Source organism: Cupressus sempervirens, chromosome 11, assembly GCF_028749045.1.
Source record: "Cupressus sempervirens isolate cs-2001-9-10 chromosome 11, ASM2874904v1, whole genome shotgun sequence".
Classification (NCBI taxonomy): Eukaryota; Viridiplantae; Streptophyta; class Pinopsida; order Cupressales; family Cupressaceae; genus Cupressus; species Cupressus sempervirens.
Genome location: NC_143128.1, coordinates 398,191,938 through 398,214,127, shown reverse-complemented (window position 1 = coordinate 398,214,127; position 22,190 = coordinate 398,191,938). Strand labels below are relative to the sequence as shown.

The window sequence follows — 22,190 nt, the reverse complement described above, 5'->3', positions numbered from 1 at the left end:
CTATGGTAGATACAACCCTAAGTCTAGTTACTAAGCTTAAAAAGTTATCATCACTAAGAATTCAGCTAAATCCAAAATGTCAAACAATTCCTACTGACATTGCAATCATGGGAATATGAATAGGACATGTATTCCTTTTTTTTTGGGATTAAATGTAAGCATTCAAGGCACAAGAAGCTAGAATGAGTAGAACATTTTTCTCTTTTGATGTAGCAAGTGAACATAAGCATTAGAGCATAAATGCTAGGATGATTAGAATGTTTCTTGCATGTAGACACACTAGACACATGAGAGATCCTTCTTAGGCTAAGTAATCAGTAAGTATTCTATCCACAATGACCCTTGCATTCATAACCTAGGATAAAGGTGTGCTAAGTATACTTGCAATGACCCATACATTCACTTAGCAGGACAAGTTTCAATATTACTATAGCATAAAGAATTCACTCAAACAAACAAGGAAAAGAACCGACCTCACTAAAGTATTTGTATTAAAGGAGTCAAGGCACACCTAGCCATCCAATATGAGATGGAGGCTTTTATAGTGGACACCCTTGTTATATGGACATTTCAGATCATCATAACTAAACCATCAAATAGAAAGAAAGGAAAGATCATACCCCCAATCCTCACTTCTCTAGTAAAAGGTGACATCATCAAGGTGCTCAAAGAGACATGATAATGAAAAAGAAAAAGAAAACAAACAAAAGCTCATCATTTTGCAAATAACTTCATTGTTTTGAGTTCAGTTTCTGTGTTATAGGATGGATGTTAAGTGTCAATGTTTAGAACACAAAATGAAAGAAACCTCCTTAGTAGAATGACAATAGTAGATAGAGAGAGTTAGAATAATTGGTGACTAAAGTCAAAGAGGACTCTTCAGTAAGAAGAACCTTAGTAGAAAAATGAGCAATAACAGGTAGACATAGTTAGGACAACTAGTGATTGATGTGAGAGATCTTCCATGAGGGAGATCTTAAAATTGACACAAGTGATAGTAGGTAGACATAGTTAGAACAACTAGTCACTAATGCAAGAGAGATCTTCTATGAGAAGAATCTCAAAAATGATATAAGTGACAATAGGAAGATGTAATTAGAACAACTAGTGACTGACGCAAGAGATTCCTATGACACTATAGGGTGTTGCCCCCAAGTTATGATAAGATTAAATCCATGAATACATGAGTGAAAACAAAAAACTAAAGCAATAAAGCAACTGTACAAGAGCTAGAAGATGTGCTACAAGATATAGCATTTGGAGCACGAGGCACTTGTTTACTAGGTTTTCACCTTCTTGGCAAAGATTCTTTTTTTTTTTTTTTTGCTATCATGATGCCTATTTGCTAGGTTTTCATCAATGACACTTTTTTTATTCATATTTTTTCAATTTTTGAATATTTCCATTTTTTTGGTAGTACCAAGACACCTATTGCTAGGTTTTCACCAAGGTAATATTTTTTTGAGGACTTTTTTCAACTTTTAGACTTTTTTTAGGACAATTAAGTATATACAGAGAGCAAATCAAATCAGTTATAGAACTGCTCCAGATGGAGAGTGTTGATAGCTAGTTTGGTTTGAACTTCCCTTTTTCCACCCAATGTTGTTGATTATTAAGCATTTCTCTAACAAAAAGATCACCCAGTTGGAAGTCATGTGACTTAACTTTCTTATTTTAACTTCTAGACATACACTACTGATAAGTTTAAAGATGATCACATGCCACTTACCAATGTTCATCTAATAATTCTAGCTCTTGAAGCTAAGATATTCTCTAGTCATCATCAGTAATGAGGCCCTTCATGGAGATTATCATAGTAGGGATCTCAACCTTAATTGGAAGCACAACATCTACTCCATATACCAAATTAAAGGATGTTGTACCTGTTGGAGTTCTGATACTAGTTCTATAATCCCATAAAGTTGGACTAATTTGAAGGTGCTAGTCCCTTCCAAATTTTTTAACTGTGCAATGCAAGATCTTAAGGATCACCTTTTTTGATGCCTTTGCTTGGCCATTACCCTAGGGGTAGTAAATGGAATACCACTGTTGTTTGATTCTGATTTTTTTGCACAATTGCTTGAGATCTTTGTTTTTAAATTGTCCTCCATTGTCAATAATGATGCAGGAAGGTACACCATACCTACATATGATGTAGTTCATAATGAAAAGAGCTATAGTTTTGTCAATTTCTATAAAGAGAGGGACTGCCTCTACCCATTTAGTCAAGTAGTTTGTAGCCGTAATGATGAATTTGTGTCCATTTGAAGAGGATGGGTGAATCTGACCCACAAGATCAAAGGTCCATTGTTGGAATGGCCACATCATGATAGGTAGAATTAGCTTCCTAGTTGGAGCACAAATAAAATTCCCATGGAGTTGGCATTGTTTGCAGGACTTGGCCTATTTGATTTCCTCTTGCTCCATATTTGGCCAATAGTAACTAGCTCTAATAATTTTATGAGCTAGTGTCAAGCCATTAGAGTGAGATCCATAAAGGCCATTATGTACATCTATTAATATGTGTTTAGACTCATCAAATTCTAGAAACCTAAGGAGTGTTCTATCAAGACCTCTCCTAAACAAGTCATCAACAATAATAACATACTTTGATGCATTGCAAATAAGGTGACATTTTTCATTCTGGGTTAGATTGTTTGAGATGGTTTGGTCACATAGATACGAGTATATATGGTGGTAGTGGGATGAGTCATGTCCTACAATAGAATAGATCATCCAAGATTCAAAGAAATTATAAGCAAGGTAGAGTTACATTTCCACTAGGAACTTGTGTCAAAGATCATTCTCTAGCATTTGTAACATGGAAGCAAGAGTAGTCATTACATCAGCTACGTTGTTGTCTTCCAAAGGAATTTTTTGGAAAGTGATATGAGGAAAGTATTTCTTTAGTTAGCCACCATGCATTTATAAGGGATCAATTTCTTATCTTTGATTTGACATACATCATTGACTTGGTTGATTATGAGTTGTAAGTCACCAAAGACATTTAATTCATCTAGTCTCCATTCAAATGCAATCTTCATATAATTAATTAGGGCTTCATATTTTGTAATGTTGTTTGTATAAGGAAACAAATTCATGTACACCTTGGGTGGTGAATACATCTGTAGTGTTATGAACAATAGCCCAACATTAGATCCCTATTGTATGAGGGAACTATCAAAGAACATTACCCAAGTCTAGTGTGTTAGGATGAGAATTGATTCATAAGGAAAGTCAATATTTAGTAGAAGAAGACTCTGCATTAGTGCTTTTGCTAATTTATTAGCAATCACTTGTCCTTTGATAGCCTTCTATTCAACATATTGAATGTCAAACTCACTTAGTATCATGACCCACTTAGCTAACCTTCCTGTTAGAGCTGCCTTAGTGAGTAAGTATTTCAGTGGATCAATTTGAGCAACCAGTCACATAGTATGAGTGAGCATGTAGTGTCTTAATTTTTGGGAAGCAAAGATGTTTGCCAAGCAAGCTTTCTCAATGATACTATAATTCATTTCATAAGAAATTAGTGTGTGACTCAGATAGTAAATAGCTCTTTCCTTGTTATCATTAGCTTCTTGAGCTAGCAAGATACCAAGAGATGACTCTATTGCTAAGATGTAAAAAATTAGAGGCTTCCCATAGATAGGAAGCATCAAAATTGGTGGATTAGCAAGATATTTCTTTATCTATGTTAGACTCTGATCACACTCTTGGCTCAAGTTGTATTTCACACCTTTATGTAGAGTCTTGGTAAAAGTTTGCGATCTATCCGTGACCTGTGAGATGAATCTGTGAATGGATTGAAGTCTTCCTTATAAGCCCTTCATCTGACTGATATTACAAGGTGGAGGCATGTCCATGATTGTTTGAACATTCTCTAGATCAACCTCAATTCCTTTTGCAAACACAATGTAACCAAGTAGTCTCTAAAATGTTACCCCAAATGCACATTTCTTGGGGTTGAGTCTCATATTGAATTTCTCCATGTAGTCTAGGATATGTCCCAAATCTTGAAGGTGAGTGTAGCATTTTGTGCTCTCAGTCAAAGTATCATCAGCATAGTCTTCCATTGTATTATGCATCATATTGTGAAAAATTGTAGTAACTACCCTCTAATATGTGGCACCGGTATTTTTCAGACCAATGGCATCATGTTCCAACACAACATTCCCCATGCACAAGTGAAAGTAGTCTTTTCCTAATCTTCTAGTGCAATTTTGATCTAATTATAGTCAGAAAATCCATCCATGAGTGAGTACATTTCATATCCTACTGTCATGTCCACTATCATATCAATGTTGGGGAGTGGAAAATCATCCTTTAGACATGCTAAGTTTAGATCTTGAAAATTTGTATAGAATTTGATAGATTTTTTGTTCTTGGAGATTGGAACAATGTTGGATATCCATTCAGTGTAATCAATAGCATGGATGAAACCAAATTTTAGAAGCTTTTCCAATTTAGCTTTTACACGTAATGCAACATGATGTATTTTCCTAAGTTTCTGTTTGACTAGTTTAACTCCTGTTGCAATAGATAAATGGTGCATTATGAGGTTAGGGTCCAAGCCTAGCATGTCTGAGTATGTCCACAAAAAAATTATCTTTTTCTCTTGGAAGAAGGCAATGAATTCCTCTTTTTCTTCTAGAGATAGCAACTATGCAAGATGTATCATGTGAGGATATTCCTCTATTCCCAAGTTGATTAGTTCTATTGGCTCTATCAACACTGATGATCTTTCTTGAAAATAACTAGGAAGTGCATCAAATATCTCATTGATAGGTGCCTTAGAGAGGTTTTCACCTTTGGATACATCTTTTATTTTTACTATTTTTGGTTTTGATATTGCCACAATGTGGTTTTCACCATTGGACCTTCTATTTCTTTTCTTTTTGATTATGTGATTGAGATATTTGATGTCAACTTCAATCATATTGATACACTGTTCACTAGCAGAAGATGTTATAGGTTCGATAGTGTTTAAGTAATAGCCAAGAGCATAGTCATTATAGAATGTAGGGACTTCACTAGATGCATTGAATTTCTAGTCTATGACCTCAGGATAGTTGAGTGAAAGAGATGTTGTGGGTTTGATTGCATCAATAGTATAATCATTAAATGCTTGGACAAGCAATTCAAGACCTAGAGCAGCTTCATCCACAAGTGTGTTCAAATGTCCTTGAATACTAATGTCATTAATTGAAGACTTGAGGACACTCAAGACTCATCCAATCTAACCCTAGACAATTCACCTACTTTGAGCTGATTTTCATAGACATGTACTTGATCTATATATTTGTCTATAGTTTCTTTTGAGAGAGAGTTGAATTCATATCCTTGAGAATCTCTTGTGTATGGGGACAGATTGTAGAATTTTCCAACAATGATAGGGATAAATTCTCCTTCATCATCTAGATTTTTACAAAGGTACTCAATGACTAAAGCATGACTGGACTCATCTCATTCTTGTTGGATATGGGGAGAATCAGTAGTGTCATCAAAAGAATCAATATCACCATCTATGGTGGTGACACATGGTACAAATTCTATACAAGTTGATGAAATCCAACCTCACAGCTCACCAAGATCACCTGCATGCAAATAACTTGTCGAAGGGAAACCAAAGAAGGAAGAGGTGGAGCTTGGAAAAACTAAACGAACTGAGAGAGAAGATATTGCAAACAAAGAAAATGTATTGCTATACAATATGCCTTGAAAATGAGTTCAGAAATACAATGAGAGAGCTTGAATATAAAGGCTTCAAGGAAGCTTTTAGAACAAGCTAAAAAGTGCTAGAAGATAAGGTTTACAACTAAGAATACATCCAAAAAAGGTGGGATATCATCGATTAAACACTAGTACATTTGAGGTCATTTTTTGACTATTATTGGTCAAAATTTTGACCCAATTTTTGACCAAATCTTGACCAAATTTGACCAACCCATTGGTCAAAATTTTTCTCGTCAAAATTTCAACCAACCTACTGGCTGGTCAAAATTTTGGCCAATACAATGGTCAAAAACTTGCAAAGTTGTTGGCACTATTTCTGCCATGCATTGGTCAAAATTTTGACCAATGCTTGGTTGAATTTTTTTTTAGGCTCATAGTTATTGAGGTCCACTTTAGTAATAGCCCTTCCTATGAAATTATTGTCTAAAACCTTTCTAATGAGATAATGTGTTATGAGACCTTCATCAGTGGGATGGAACATGAATCCAGGAGGCAGTTGTGCATCACCCATATCATGACTGTAACTAAAGTTAAGAGCCTCTATTATTGAATTCTCTTCCCTATCACCCATATTCATTTCCTTTGTTATTCATAATTCACATGAATATTATGAATAGCAAAGGAAATGAATATGGGTGATATGGAAGAGAATTCAATAATAGAGGCTCTTAATTTTAGTTACAGTCATGATATGGGTGATGCACAACTGCCTCCTAGATTCACATTCCATCCCACTGATGAAGAGCTCATAACACATTATCTCATTAGAAAGGTTTTAGATAGCAATTTCACAGGAATGGCCATTTCTGAAGTGGACCCTAACAATTATGAGCCTTAGGGAGGGTTCAATTCCCTCCTTTATTATTTACTATACGTATAATCCCACACACCCATTTGATCTCGAATGATCATATGTACTGAATGTTGAGTGTCTATGCTGAGTGCTCCAAAACCATCCATTTCATAACTTCATCTATACACAATGTCTTTCTAGTTTCTTTCTACTCACACACCCATTTCATTTCATTTGATCATCTAAAAATTGTGTCACTCTAAGCTCTCAACTATTTCCTCTTGATTGATCATCTCATAACTGTTGAATGAGAGCTTTGGGATAAGCTATGGACATCCATCAAAGCATAAAGGATTTTTTTAGACAGTGTAGATCAAGTAGTAGCATTTGCCTTGGGAGACATGCTTGCAAAATGGAAGCATAGATAAGTCATGTGAACTATTTGACAGGATGCCTGAATCTAATGTGGTCATCAAAAGCCATGGTTACTAGATATGCACAAAATAGATATATTGAGAGAATATATTTGTTTAGTTGCAACTTCCTTGGTAGACATGCATGCAAAATGTGGAATCATAGGTAAGGCATTTGAACTGTTTTATTGACTACCTCCATGAAATGTCATCTAATGGCAAACCAATATTGCAAGATATACATATTGTCCCAGTAAGAACCAACATCAATATCACATTAAAAAATCCAAGAAAATCCATAATACATATTAGTTCTATTTTACTTTTAGGTGTACAAAACTAAAAATCCTTATATAAAAGGAAAACTATTTTAGATATGATTATATACTCTATTGAAGCATTGAGAAGTTGGCATATTGTATAACCTAAGGCAAGGACATACAACAATCTAATTTTCATCTTCCATCAAAGCCCCACCTAAAAACTATGATGTTGGAAAATTGATCATACACAACCTAAGCAGGTGAGTTAAAACCTAGGTTATAGGTTAGAATAGTTCTTGAAGCAAGCAAAAGAATTTTCCAAAAAACCTTTGGTATATATCCTTTACTTCTTATAGGTAATGTCTGCACCAATTAGAATGATTGATGACATTTGGAAAAGGCTTACGCTGCATTAAACAAATGAGCATCCAAGGGTAATGCTAGTTGAAGCAAGAACACCTTGTGAGTGATACAAGCTTCAATATCCCACAAAGCATTAAATTAGCATGACTAATGACATTTGGAAATGGCTTATGCTGCATTAAACGAACGAGCATCCAGGGGTAATGCTAGTTGAAGCAAGATCACCTTATGAGTGATACAAGCTTCAATATCCCATAAAGCATTAAATTATTCCATTGGAAAAGGCATCTTCAATCAAAGTTCATGTTGAGCATTAATGGGAAAATTAGCATCATGATATGGAACAAAGAGTTAATCTAAATGAGAAAAGAGAAAAATGTAGAGAGTCAACCCAAAATGTGAATAGTCAAGAAACAAAATGTTGGAAAATCAATTTCAATTGGTCTTTTATAATGAAAAAGGTGAACTACTGAAGGGGCTGAACCAAAGTGTAACAAGAATTGATGCCACAACTTAACCTACCAACATACATAAAGTTAAGTTTGTTGAAAAATTAGGCAGTTGAAACATCTCAAGATCTATTAGTGACATCATCTATAAGATATTATGTATTTGAATTGATGTTCTCAAATAATGAGGCACAATGCACCAATATAGAAAATCTAGAATAACAACCCTTGTAATGTAGGAAATTTTGGATGTGGCAAGTGAGTTTGATAAAACTACAACATAAAAGACTACAAAAACCAAGCCACATTGGTTTGAATTAAATAGACCACTCTACATCATTGTCAACAAAAATACTGAAAAGAACAAAATCAGTAAACTCTACAAAGGACCTAGGTGACAAAAAAAGCAATTATACAGTATCAATGCAAGATATAAAGGACATCTTTTAGGTTTAGATCATCAAACAAAAAAGAAGAAGATAAATTTGTTATAGTAACATGCCTATTAACACTCTAAACAAGGCATTACAGGTCCAAAGGATGTATGAGGCTCTTCTGATTTTTCCCATTAATGTGTTTAGAAAGAATAACTTAGTTCCATTGAAACGATGTACCCCAATCTTTGCAAGCATAGAATAGCACTCTATTTTTGATCTATGAAGAGGAGGGCAGCTGTTTACAATTACAATAAGCTTTTCTACAAACCAATAAAACATACAGTGGTCAGTAACCTATCATTTACAAAAGAAGTGTACTTAGAGGCCATACTCATTATATTTGAATATCCCTTTCTCTTCAACATCTAGACATGCACAAACATAAATGTAAATACCATGAACCATAAGTTCTCCACACTCACCACATAGCTCCTAAGATCTCAAAGTACTTAATGTTTAATTCTATACACACTTGCAATATTAGTGATGAAATGTCATTTATCAAATATTGACAAAGTCCATGCAAAGTTCAAACTTCCTCATCCACATGAAATATTTTCTCAAATATCACAACATTAACCAACATATTTTCTCAAATATCACAACATTAACCAACATTTAGAACATCCAAGTAATGTTGTCATAAGAAATCTTATACAAAATTTAGCTTCAAGATGCATACAACTTAACATATTCAAGCTCATGCCAAAAACCAATTGGATTGTGCATGTTCTTTAATCAGCACCACATGAACAATAAATATCAATTCTATTCATTTCAAATAGTGATCCTATAATCTAAATAGAAATTTAGAGGAAAATCTAAACAAGAATGACATTAACTCAACTAGATTGTTTCCATTCTTTCCAAAACTATGATAGCTAGCACTATTCACTTTCAATTATTGAATTTTCAATCTTTTGAATCCTCCATTTCTTGTTCTTCATACTAATATCACCTAGATTCTCTAAAACATATATAGTACTTTCTTGGAAGTTCTCATAGAACTTTTTCATTCCTACATTTTGTTTGATAATTGGTTACTTTTATTTATATTTACTAAATTGTTTTTTGCAAAATTAATGTAAAGGAGTATGTCCTGACAACAACCCATTTCATGGCCTAAGTTGTAATTTCTCCTTTACAAAAAATTTAAAATTATATACGCTACACTATTTTTGCATTAAGAGGGATCAAAAATCATGAAAATGACAACATTCAATATTTTTTATTTGGTGCAAAAGGACAATTCTCCCATAAAACTAATGGTACAATTTGGATGTCAAGGATCACCCAACTTCATAAGACAAAAAAGAAAACATCCCACCTTTGAAGTAGGCATATAGACTTGTTTATTGATCTCTGATCTTGCCATAAGACGTCAACAAAAGAGTGGTAGGCCATGGAAAAAAAAATGTAATATACATGAAACAAGTTCAATCAACTAGTCCACATTTTATCTACCATGTGAGGGATGATTAAGATTTTATACATTAGGATATTCAACAATACATAAGTTAATAAACCATTCTATGGTAACAACATATATATGCATTTTATATAAGCAAAAGGTAAGAAATCTTGGACGTCTCACCTGAATTGGTGTCATCAATTCTAAAGGCTTCTCCCAACTAGACTACCTTGTCCTTTTATTGTAATAGTACCTACATGAAAAGAGAAATCTTAAGTTCACTGATATGACCCACAAATATCTAAAACATGCATGAATAAAACTAAACTTGATCCTATAAAGTAATATTTATTTCAAAATTTTCATGAATGCTTACCAGCAGTTCAGAAGATGGAGGATTCCTTGCCATGTGAGCTTGAGGACCAGAAGGATGTGCATAGACTAATGGAGTAGTTAATGAGCTTGGCCTTGAAATTTTGATTAGATAATAGATAAAATTTATATTCTTGGAAATAGTTAAAATAGGACCTCAAGACTACATAAAAGGAACTAAATGCTTAAAACAAATTGTTGTAAAATGTGTAATTATGTACATTGTCACAACTAACTGCTCAAACCCCACTAAAAATAACCAAAAAATCAGCAACATAGCACTAATAATAACAACATAACAAATCAAGACATGCCCCATAGATCACTTCAAACTATTATGTTCCAAAGAAGAGGTGTTTGTGGTCAAATATTTTGGGTAGCCATGGAAAATAGCAAATAAAGCACTGAGGAAATCAGAAACACTGCTATATATGGTAAGCATGATCTTCACAAGTGGATTTTGGCACCTTCTACATTAATCATCAGACTGGTTAGTGAACAAAATGACAGTTGCAAGACTGAGAAACTAGGGTTGAATTAGACTAGATTTTAATCATATACATCTTCCTTCTATCAGATGCAATATCATTTTACCGGCACTAGTACATTTGAGGTCATTTTTTGACCATTTATTAAATTGGTCAGTATGGAAAGGGAAAATATGGCTTTTTTTATATCTATGCCCGTGTTGGTCAAAATTTTGACCAACACGAGCTTAATATGTAAAAAGGGCAAATGCCGCCCATTTCATTGATTCTATTCAGCTTCAACACGCGCGGGAGTTGAGGAACCAGATCTATTTGACCAGAGATCTGCTCTGATGGGTGCATTGATCTTGAATTTATTTCACTTTTTTTCTGTTATCATTCAGTTCTAGAGAAAATAGCATCAGGGTAGGGTTTACATTTGTTGGGAAAGAGCTACATTGCATGATGTGAGCTATGGGCTAACTGGGGCTCGATTTGTTAAAATAGTATTGATATTTATTTTTTGGCAGTCGATGCATTTTATATAGAGTTAAATTCATTATGATGTAATAATTTAGAATTCCTGAATCATTGGATATCGTAGGTAGATTGGGGTTTTGTCCAAAAAATTTAAATTTAGTATTATGCTATAAGATACCTCATGTGTTGGTACCTGATGTTGAGACTTACATGTAGGCAAGTGTCTCGCCGAAGAGTTATCACATTCATATGACAAAACAATGAACCATATTGCAGCTCTTACATCTACCAGATATGGTGTTAGTAGAATGAACATGCTCAAAGCTTGCTTCTCTCGAGAAGTACTGCTTATGAAGAGAAACTCTTTTGTCTACATATTTAAAGAAGGACAGGTGAGTCACTTGGATCCGAAATTTGGGGAGCTCAAGCATTCCTTTTATTTATCTTATTAGAGAAAGAAGAATGAATCCTAACAAATATATAATGTATATTGTAGTTATTGGGGCAATCACAATGATGCTATTTTTGCGCACAAAAATGCACCAGCAGAACATTATAGATGGAAATCTATATATGGGAGCTATGTTCTTCAGTCTAGTCCATATGATGTTTAATGGATTTCTAGAAATGTCAATGACAGTTGGCCGCCTTCCAATTTTCTACAAGCAAAGAGACCTCCTATTCTATCCAACTTGGGCTTATGCATTACTAGCATGGATAGTGAAGATCCCACTATCTTTTCTAGCTAGAAGCATTGATTTGGGTTTCAGTTACATACTATGTTATTGGCTTTGCACCAGAAGCTGAGAGGTAACTCTAAAACTCTGTATCTTTTCTCATATGCAATCTTGGATGCATAAAAGTCATTGTGATCCACTCACAAGAGGTTTAATAGTTCTTTGTGAATAATACTATTTCATAGATGTGAGAGAAATAATAAGAAATATAATGATTTTAATCTTAACTATTATACATCACTTGCTATATTTATAATACTGTATTGAAGTTATTCTTTTCAACACAAACATTCCATCTATGGTCAAGAGATGGACAGAATAATTAGTTCTTCAAATTAATTTACCTAAAAAAGACTAAGCTCGGGCCTCCTTAATTTAAACAAAGCACTTAGTAATGATCTTCATGATAATTTCAAGAACACAAAAACTGGTCTGTTGTTGTAGCAGATAATTTGGAAGCTCACAATGTATTATTTGTAGCTCAATTCTACCTCTTATTTACCAAGTTCAATGATCCTTACTTATTTGTTAGAAGTTGAGTTTGGAAAATGTTACACATTGAAAAAAATAGATTCATGCTATATAGCTCATGCTTATGATGCTCTGTACTCTGCTAGCTAGTCAAATTTGTATCCCCCACAACAGTCGGTTTTGGATTTTGTAACTATTTTATTTTAATTTCCTTTTAGTTATGCAATTAGAAACATGTCAAATGAGCAAAGAGATTTTTTTTAAACTTTGAATTCTATATAGAAGTGCGCACAAACATGGCTCAGTTTGTTAGGCAGAGGTGAAATTAATCTTGACACTTAATAGTTTCTTCGTACAAATCACCATCTGCTAAATCTTATCAATACATATTTGGGCCTTGAACTCTAAAGTGTCCTAGTTTTTCTCATTCCAATGTTTCTTCCATGCAGACGGCAACCAGAATTTCAATGCAAGCTCATTTTATTCAGTTGTCTGCGATCATTTTGATGTTATTTGAGAAAATAATTTTACTTTTTCCCCCAAAAATTAACTTGTTGAAACCCGTCAGCTAAAAGATCTTTGTTCTAAAAATTGGGAAGGTAGATAAGTGTTGATTTCTATTAATTAAAAAACCCTCAACAAACCACTACAAGAACTATTCACTCCATTGAATTGATTGTCTCCTTGAACAACAATAGACAAAAGACTCCACAAAGATTGTTTGTGTTGTTATGTCATCGAATTCGCGCACATCATGCTGATGTATGATAAACATCTTACAAAGCTAACCATGTTGATGATATTTTAGTTATAATGCTAGCTCAAAAGATCATTTACATGTTCAAGAAGCCATCCTTAAATTTCTTTACGGCATAAAAATGGGTGTGGGGAGTATTGAGTGGGTATTGGAAGGGAGTGACAAAACAAGAGTTTGGGACAATATTTTCTGAAACTAGGAGGATTCTTTAGTATGTCATGAATGCATGTGCTGTGATTTAGTTTCTCTAAGTGAAACCCACATTCAAGAAGCCAACCACCAAAGGTATAAGACCTCTACGATCACTACTCAAAATCTTTACTTACTAAGATATTATATGATAGAAGAATTAGTCATTTTGTTTGTATACAAATAAACCAGTGGTCATCAACCTGTTAACCTTCTTGGACTATGCCCTTTAAGATGAGATGTTGTTAAATCTTCACTAATTTTGCCCATGAATTGATACTTCTTAAATAGGCATATTCCTTTGTCTATGGGGAACATTTAAAGCAGACAACCTTTAAAAATCATTAGTCCCACATATTTTGGCTGATTAGGAATATAAGCACCTTCAATCATGTAAGGGAATGGACTCACATCATGTAAGTCTCAGCATCATGTATATCCTGATTCTCATAACTCTGCTCCACAAGAAAATCCCCCCAGCACTGCTTTAATCAAATGCATCAGGCATGCACAATTGAGACAAAAGAAGAAAGGAGATTCTCATTTGGTTGTAGATCATCTTATTCTAGGATTATTGGAGGATTCACAGATTGTGGACAACTTTGAAGAAGCAGGCATGAGTGCTTTGGGTCTTAAATCTGAAATTGAGAAGCCGAGGGTAGAACAAAAGAAGTTGGAGACTACCTTTGGTCATACAAACTTCCAAGCTCTGAAGATCTATGGGTGCGACCTGGTGGAACTAGTTGGGAAGCTTGACCTAGTTATTGGCAGAGATGAAGAGACCAAGAGAATCATCAAAATTTTGTGTCAGAGGACGAAGAAAAATCCAGTGCTAATTGGAGAGGCTGGTGTTGGAAAGACTACTATGGTGGAGGGACTGGCTCAAAGGATTGTTAGAGGAGATGTGCCAAGGAAAGTTGTTTTCTGCTAAACAGGTTCTTATTTTTAGCAATTCTGAAGTAAAGAAAAAGCTTAATAAGAGAGGAACATTTGACGTTTATGCCGGTCTTTTTATTTTTATTTTATATACCCCAGAGCTTCCTGTAGGATAGATAGTAGTAAGCATACATTAGTACTTGCAGAAGGATTTCATAATTTATTTTATGTCAGTTATATTATTGTTCAAACTTTACATTCGAATTTTCCTTTGGTGGCAATATATACGTTACACTATTCTACATGGCACACCTCTTTCTAAATTAGCAATTGCCAGTTCAAATGATGCAACACTATGCCCCCTTATATATTACTACAAGCTGAAATTAATAACATTGGAGCAACTTGCACAAGCTATTCTAAGCTCTAGATATCTAGTCAACATGATTCCTTGTGCATTCTGGTTAAAGATTGGCATGTGTCCTTGTAAACTAGTTTTGCCTTTGTAAGCTAACATATAATAAAATGTTGATGCTTGGGAATATTTAAGTAGTATTAGGATAGGGACTGGCATTAAATTGCAGTTTTTGTAGTTGGTTTGGGACTTCATGAATTTTCACTTTGACATTCATAAAATTTCTTTGGAATGTTGCAGTAATTTGCTGGAATTTACATTGATAGAATTAGATATGGGAGCCCTAGTTGCTGGAACAATGTAAAGGGGTGACTTTGAAGAAAGACTTAAATCTGTTTTGAAGGAGGTGGATGAATCCCAAGGAAGAGTCATTCTTTTTATTGATGAAATACATTTGGTTCTCGGTGCTGGTGAGTGTTTTTTTTTTATTGTTTTCTTTCTCCATTTGATTAAATCTAAATATGTATCATTATAATTAGTTGTCTTCAATTTGACAAAGGGGGTTTGTCCCAGGACGTGCTGAGGGTTCAATGGATGCTACTAATTTATTGAAACCAATGCTTTCTCGCAGCCATCTGAGGTGTGTGGGAGCAACTACACTGGACAAGTATCAAAAATACGTAGGGAAAGATGCTGCATTCGAGCGCCAATTTTAGAAAGTTGGCCCTTGATTAATTTTATTGGTGCATTTTATTTTCAGGTTTGTATCACTATAGGATCACAGATCACCTTGTGAGTAGATTATCTCAACAAGTGTCTTTGGCAGGTGTACGTGGCTGAACCAAGTGTGGCCAACACAATCAACATTTTGCATTGTCTGAAAGAAAAATACGAGGGTCACCATGGTGTGAGGATCATGGACAGAGCATTAGTGGTTGCTGCCCAGTTATCAAGTCATTATATAACTGGTAAGTTCTTCAAATAGATATTCATATGATTTAAGTGGTGATAGAAAAAGATGACATTGTGTGGCAGCTCTTTAGATATGAGATTTTATCATAAATGGACAGAATTTTGATTTTAATCAAGTGATTGTGTATAATTAATTACTTGATTTTAAAGTATAAGAAGTTTGTTGAAGCTTGAGACTCTAATTTTCATTGAGTAGAATGCAGACATTTTGTGGGCTTTGTGAAATTGATTAATTATTGTTTTCTTGTTTGGACTATGAACAGACTGAAATCTTCCTAACAAAGCAATTGATCTGATTGATGAGGCATGTGCAAATGTAAGAGTGCAATTAGATAGTCAACCTGAAGAAATTGATGCACTTGAAAGGAAACAAATTCAATTAGAAATTGAGCTCCACACTCTTGAAAAGGAGAAAGACAGAGCAAGCAAGGCTTGGCTTGTGGAGGTTAGTATCGAGATCTGCCTTTCTTTTAAAAAGATTGTTTTTCTATATTGCATGAGCATTGTATGCACACATAGAAAGAGAAGATTACTGTGGTATGCAAGGGATTTCTGTAGGATAACATACTATTCTTATTTTTCAAATTCCACAGGTTCAAAATAAGCTTAATGAGGTTAGAATGTTGGGATTTAATAAATGGTTATTGTATATGAGCAATGTTAGTATGCGAATAGAAACCAAATTTAAATAAAGCTTCTACAAACTAAACAAAATTAATAAACTTCAAGATAGACTAAGATGAGCTCTCAATTGAGAATATGAGCCTTTAATGGGCTCTCTCAATGAGAAGCTCTCTTGTTGAGTAGCTTTGTCTAAATAGATAGGATGTATGCTCAAGCTTTATGCTTCAAAAAGGGCTTCAAATGGAGTTGGAATTTGGGTGTGAGTGTATGGTTTTGATGTAAAATGGTTTCTCAAAATGGCATTATGACTTTACTTCATGGATTGTGTTATTTTGCAAAGGGGAAGGATCCAATTTATAGGCAAGAGGCTTGAGGGATTGAGGGCTAAGATTCAAGGATGGGAAAAAGCTCATGGAGGGCTTAGATTGCATGAGAGGAGAGCACATGGATTGTGCTTCCTTACAACCAATCAAGGAGTGACACATGTCACATGGTGAGAGGATGGAGGAAAGGGGAAGGATGAGTCAACAAAGGAGGCTCAAGGGATAAAATCTTCATAAAGACCCTTCATAAGTGCTTTGTAAGAACATTTATGACTTTGTGGGATTTATAAAGTTTTGTGGTTGAAGATATTTGTGAGAGATACCATGAAATTCGAATTTGAGGGCTTAGGGAGGTTTTAAGCTTGCTTAGGGTTGTAAAAATGATTAGAAGAAGGGTTAGAGATGGCTTAGGACTAGGCAAGTGGATGGCAAGTGGATTGCAATTAATGAGGGTGGGTGAAGGAGGAGATATTTGTTAACTTTGGCTTGAGTTAGCAAGTCTTAACCCATGTTTAGGGAATGTGACAAGGTTAGGAGGGGATTAGGATTAGGGTTAAAGACATCTTCTAGAAGAGTCTAGGCTTTGGATGAGGATGAAGACTTTCTAGAAGAGTCTAGAACTTCCTAGGATAAGATTTTATGAAATAAATAAAGTTTTATTTATTTCAAGGGTTTGGGTTGAGGAGATATTTATTAAAATATTTTTAATAAACATGAGGATTAATATTTAATCTTGATTAAATATTTTGAGTTGGGATTAGGGGTAGGAAATGATGAGATTAGCCTTTAATCGAAATTAAAGAAGGATTAGAAGATTTTGGAAGAGGTTATTGGTCTTAAGGAAATTGGTCAACTTTTGGGAAAAAAAAAAATAAATTATTTATTTTGGGATTTTTGGTCAATTTATTAATTAAATAATTAATAAATAAGGAAATAATGTTTAAATAAGATTTAAACATTTTTGGGAGGGATTCCTTAATTAAATATTTTTAATTAAGATAAAGGGATTTAATGGCATAAAAATTAATTAATAATTAATTAATAAATGATGATGTCATCAGGACTTTTTTAGAAAATAAAAATACTTTATTTTCTAAAGGTTTTTTAGGTGTCTACAGTTATAAGAAGGTATTAATGGCCATGGACGAACTACCCACCAAATAGCATTGTCATTGTCATATTGTGGTGAGCATTCATATCTGTAAACAAATTGGGCGCCAACATTAGTAGGAATGATCATGAGGGAGTTCCATTGTTTAACATTCAACCTCACAAGAGATGGTCTCTTGTGAATCATTCCATGTGAAAAGATGCATCATATAGATTGATTTCATTCAATAAATGTGTAGTTGATTCCCAAAAAAGTGACATCTATATCTTTCAAAAGTTATGCTACTAAATGTTGGGCTTGATCTGGCATAATGAGCTACTTTACATTCCTCCTATGACCTTATTCTAAATATCTCTAGGATAGATGTTTATTATTAAATCCATTCTCTACTTTGCATGTTATATAGCAGCTTGAGGTGTCCCTTATTGCTTGCATTGTGGTAATAGCCAGTGTTTGTTTGTAGAAAAAGGGTGAAGTTGAATTCCTTTTTCTAAAGAGATGAGCTACTTACTACAAACTCTCACGAGGAAATAGGAAGTTGACAAGCACATTAGGGATACATTGAACAAAGTTCTGGTTCTTCATTTTGGAAGGGCCACAGTTATTGTCTGCATGTAGCTTGATGAAATTGTAATGTTTCCTCTCTAATGCCGCCAACTACAATTAGGCCATCAACCCCTGCCCACTACTCAAAGAAGAATGACTAAAACACAATGGAACTATGCTTCTAGCTCCACAGTCACCGTGAAAGATCTATAACTTTCATAATAGTTCTCTAATATCCAAGATACATTTGTAACCACCACCTGCTGCAATTAGCAATTTGGAAATCCCTGTGATGCTATAACTGTCTGTTTTTCCATTTTCAAAATTGAATTCTATTTTCTGTTTTTTGGATAAGGAGCTTATTTTAGTCACATATGATCTCAAGGGCCATTAACCATCATATAGGTTAACCATTTGCAAATTTTATAGACTCCTGTTCAAATAGTACACTTTATTAACAAGAACAGATTTCCACAATTAGTCATAGTAGAGAGATGCATATTCTGGATTCAATTTTGTTTTATCTCCTATTGCTCTTCTCATCCTGATGATGGATCACTGAGTGTGATTTGAAATGTTGATGCAAAAATGTGGCACACAATCGAATCCAGAATATGCATCTCTCTGGTACACTTTACTTTCAGTTGTATTTTATTTTTAAGAGTGCTTACAAGTTCCATCATTGCCTTATTCTTTATTTATGAACTGTTTTTTTCATCATCAAATGTTTTGGTGTCTTGAAATTCATGTTCTATGTCATTAGCCTGTGTGAAATGACTAATAATATTGCTCATTTCAATTTCCAATACTGAAGGTTCTTACTCTTCTGAGTTACTAGAGTTGAAGAATAAGTAATCTTTTTTTCATCAGGGTGAATTTCTCTTGTTTTCTCTTGTTATGAGAAGCATCTTTTGATTGTTTTATGCCCCATACCTCCCATTTCATGTTTTTTTGTTTCTTTTATTAGAAAATATCTAGAATCATAGAATGACTTGTTTGTCTTGGGTTTAACTGTAGCACTAATTATATTTTTATTAAAAAAATAATTTTTTTCTTTCAAATGATTTCATCCCTTTGACTTGAAGAAAATAATAGCCTAGTTCCAACCACTACCTGGTTTTCTTAGCCTTTGATGAGTAGTTGCTGATGCATAATGAATTATGGAAAAAAGATGTCTGACACCAACCACAATTTCATTCTGAAAAGTGAAAATTATTAGTTGGGCCTGTATAATAAAGTTTCTTGTCTGTTCATTTACTCTTTTATTTTTGATTAATAACTTATTAAAAATTATGCAGATCTTTCACCTCCACATTTTAGCCCTCTTGTGATCTGTGTCTTGCAAAAGTGCCTTCGAGTTGTCGAGTCAAGTTCCAAAAGTCAGAAGCTTGCCCACCGGACAATGATTTCATTCTATGTAGCCAGTGTGATGAACTTTCTTTTGCAGGCTCAAGTGTGTATCTGTTCTTCCTCATATAGTTCATTCTGAGTTTGAAGTCAGATCCTTATGTTGACAAGTGGATATTTCCTCTCACAGGTTAATTCAAGGTCATTATCTTTCACAATTGTGACTACTTTGCTTCCAAAAATCAATCAAGTATACCAATTTGATCATGATTCAGAAGATTTTCTTTGTGAATGGAGTCCATTGAGAAGTTTGCTTCATTTTTCCCAAGGCATATTATCCAAAGAGCAAGTGAGATCCAATTTGGAATCAATAGATACTCACTTTTTGGGAAAAGGCAATCCTACTGTTCAACGATCTCTTTCCCAAGTGCTGTCACTTGTAGAGAATATAGATTGTGAGAGGAAATCTGGTGCAGCAACTGCATTTGCATCCTCCATAGTATCTGCAATGCCAAAGGAAATAGTGGAAAAATTTCGTTCCCTTGTTACATTATGCCATAAAGTGTTTGGAAAGAACTTTTCTGTCTTCTTGGCTTTGTTGTGTGCACACAGAGATCTTTTTGGTAGAATTGCTGAGGCCTAGGATGATTATTTCTTATTGGGTCTGAAGCTTGCCAGATATTTTTATCAAACAAGTAGAGATAATGGTAATCTCCAAGTACATCATGTTGATAAGCAAGACTCTTGTTTGGATGATGGGTTCAAATTTTATCAAATGAGACATAAAACTACAAAGAAGCAGTCACTGTCTGTACTTTTATTTTATCCATGGGTGGTGGATGTTCTAATGATTCGGCTACTGTAGCTTTTGTTTATTTTATCCAATCCATAGCATTCTCTATTTTGTTTATGTTAAGTGAAAATTTTTATCAATCAAAGCTTTTGAGCTGTGTGTACATGAAAGCCATTCTGGAGGCAAAATTATGTCAAGTTTCTTTTGATTACATTAACATGCTACAGTTGATTTTGCATTGGATTTTACAAATAGAATCATCATTGAGCGAAGAGGCAGACTCAAAAGAGCAACTAGAAACTTGATTTTCTCTCTTAAGGCATATTTTGATTCATGCTATAGAGGGATTCTGGAGTGATTATTGTACAGATAGACTTGATGCTAGTTTGGATATGATGTCTATTGAAGAAATCATTCCCACAGTTCTAGGTCATCCTGTAATAAACATGTTTATGCATAAACGGATGTCCTATTTAGTTTCAAAGAATACCAAAGCCTTAGAGAATTGTGATATAGAGCATGAGGACTTGCATTGTGATCAATGGCAGACAAAAACTGATCAACCAAAGTGGAAGATATTTTTGGGTCTATGCAAGGATAAGCTTCATGTATTTGATAATGGCATACTCAACTTATTGATGACCTTGATGGAGTTTGTGTCTTCCTAGTGTAAAATCAATCAAGGTCACACCTTAAATCAGTGGGAGTCATATTGTAAAGCCATTATAGCATCTTCCAAACCTCTCATTATGCAGTCATTTGCAGTATTTAAAATCAAAATTTCTAAAAGAATGAAAGGAAATTCTTATGAAATATCTCCTTTACCTTCATTTTATGTGCTTTTTGTGTTAAGTCCATTTGTATCCCCTTTCAGTTTACTTGAATTAGTGCATTGGTTATTTTTCAATGACATCTATGAGCATAAGGAAAATGCAACCTCTATTCCACACCCAAATATCTCTTATTTGGATATTGGACTATATTTTGGGACTATAGCTTTTGATATGTTCCATGGTTATTTGAATCAGGCTAATGGAGATGCTTGCATTCAAAAGTTCTTTTGGGATTTGGAAGGTCAAAATATTGATCAAAATTTAGTTAAGGAATTTTATGTAAAAATTGTTGAAGTAGCCATTAAACAGAATCAGGCCACCAAGATGCACTTTGCTTAATGGATAGAATGCACTATGAACCTTTTAAATTGGTAGTTTCATGAATCTTGATTTTGTTTTAAAATAGGATAACAATTCAGTGGATGTCTTGTTTGAGATTAAAATGGTGGGTATATGTTTAATCTAGTTCTGTACTGTATTGCCTACCAGCTTTCTTCAGCACACTGAAAAAGTTCTTTAAATAGCATTCTCTACTTTTTGTTTTCTACATGTTTTGAGTTTTTTGTTTTTGGTGAATTGCTATAAAAGGAGATTCCTCCCATTATATTGAAAGAAAGTAATTTGATTACAATGACTTCCTGTAATTTGGCTAAGATCATGATGCGAATGCCTTGAGTGATGTCTTGCAGTCTTTTGATCTAATCAGGAGAAAATAGATTTCATTGAAGTTTATAAAATAAGCATTTGTTTGCATGTTATTTGTTGCCAGTCTTTTCATCAGAGTGATGCATGCATCATGTCTTTGCTCTTGCTTGCTATTGAAATGCATTCTCAACCAGGCCTCCTTTTGAATCTCTTCTCAAACCAGCAAGTGTCGTTAATGCCACAAACCTATAGACTCAATTCACTATGTTGTTGATCACTCTTCTACCACATTCAAATTTGTTGAGTGATTTTTATTTTGTTTAGTAGATGTATTCCTATTTTAAGCTGTAGATAATGAATTCGAAATAGACTTTGTGAGCGTACTTCAATTGTCAACTTGACAAGCTGACTTGGGGAGTCGGCCTGG

At 34.2% G+C, this 22,190-nt stretch overlaps 1 pseudogene; it reads left to right on the top strand.

The window, feature by feature from the left end:
• Positions 1–11,444: 11,444 nt before the first annotated feature.
• On the top strand, positions 11,445–20,135 carry LOC149529837 (chaperone protein ClpB1-like; annotated as a pseudogene).
• The last annotated feature ends 2,055 nt before the right edge of the window (positions 20,136–22,190 follow it).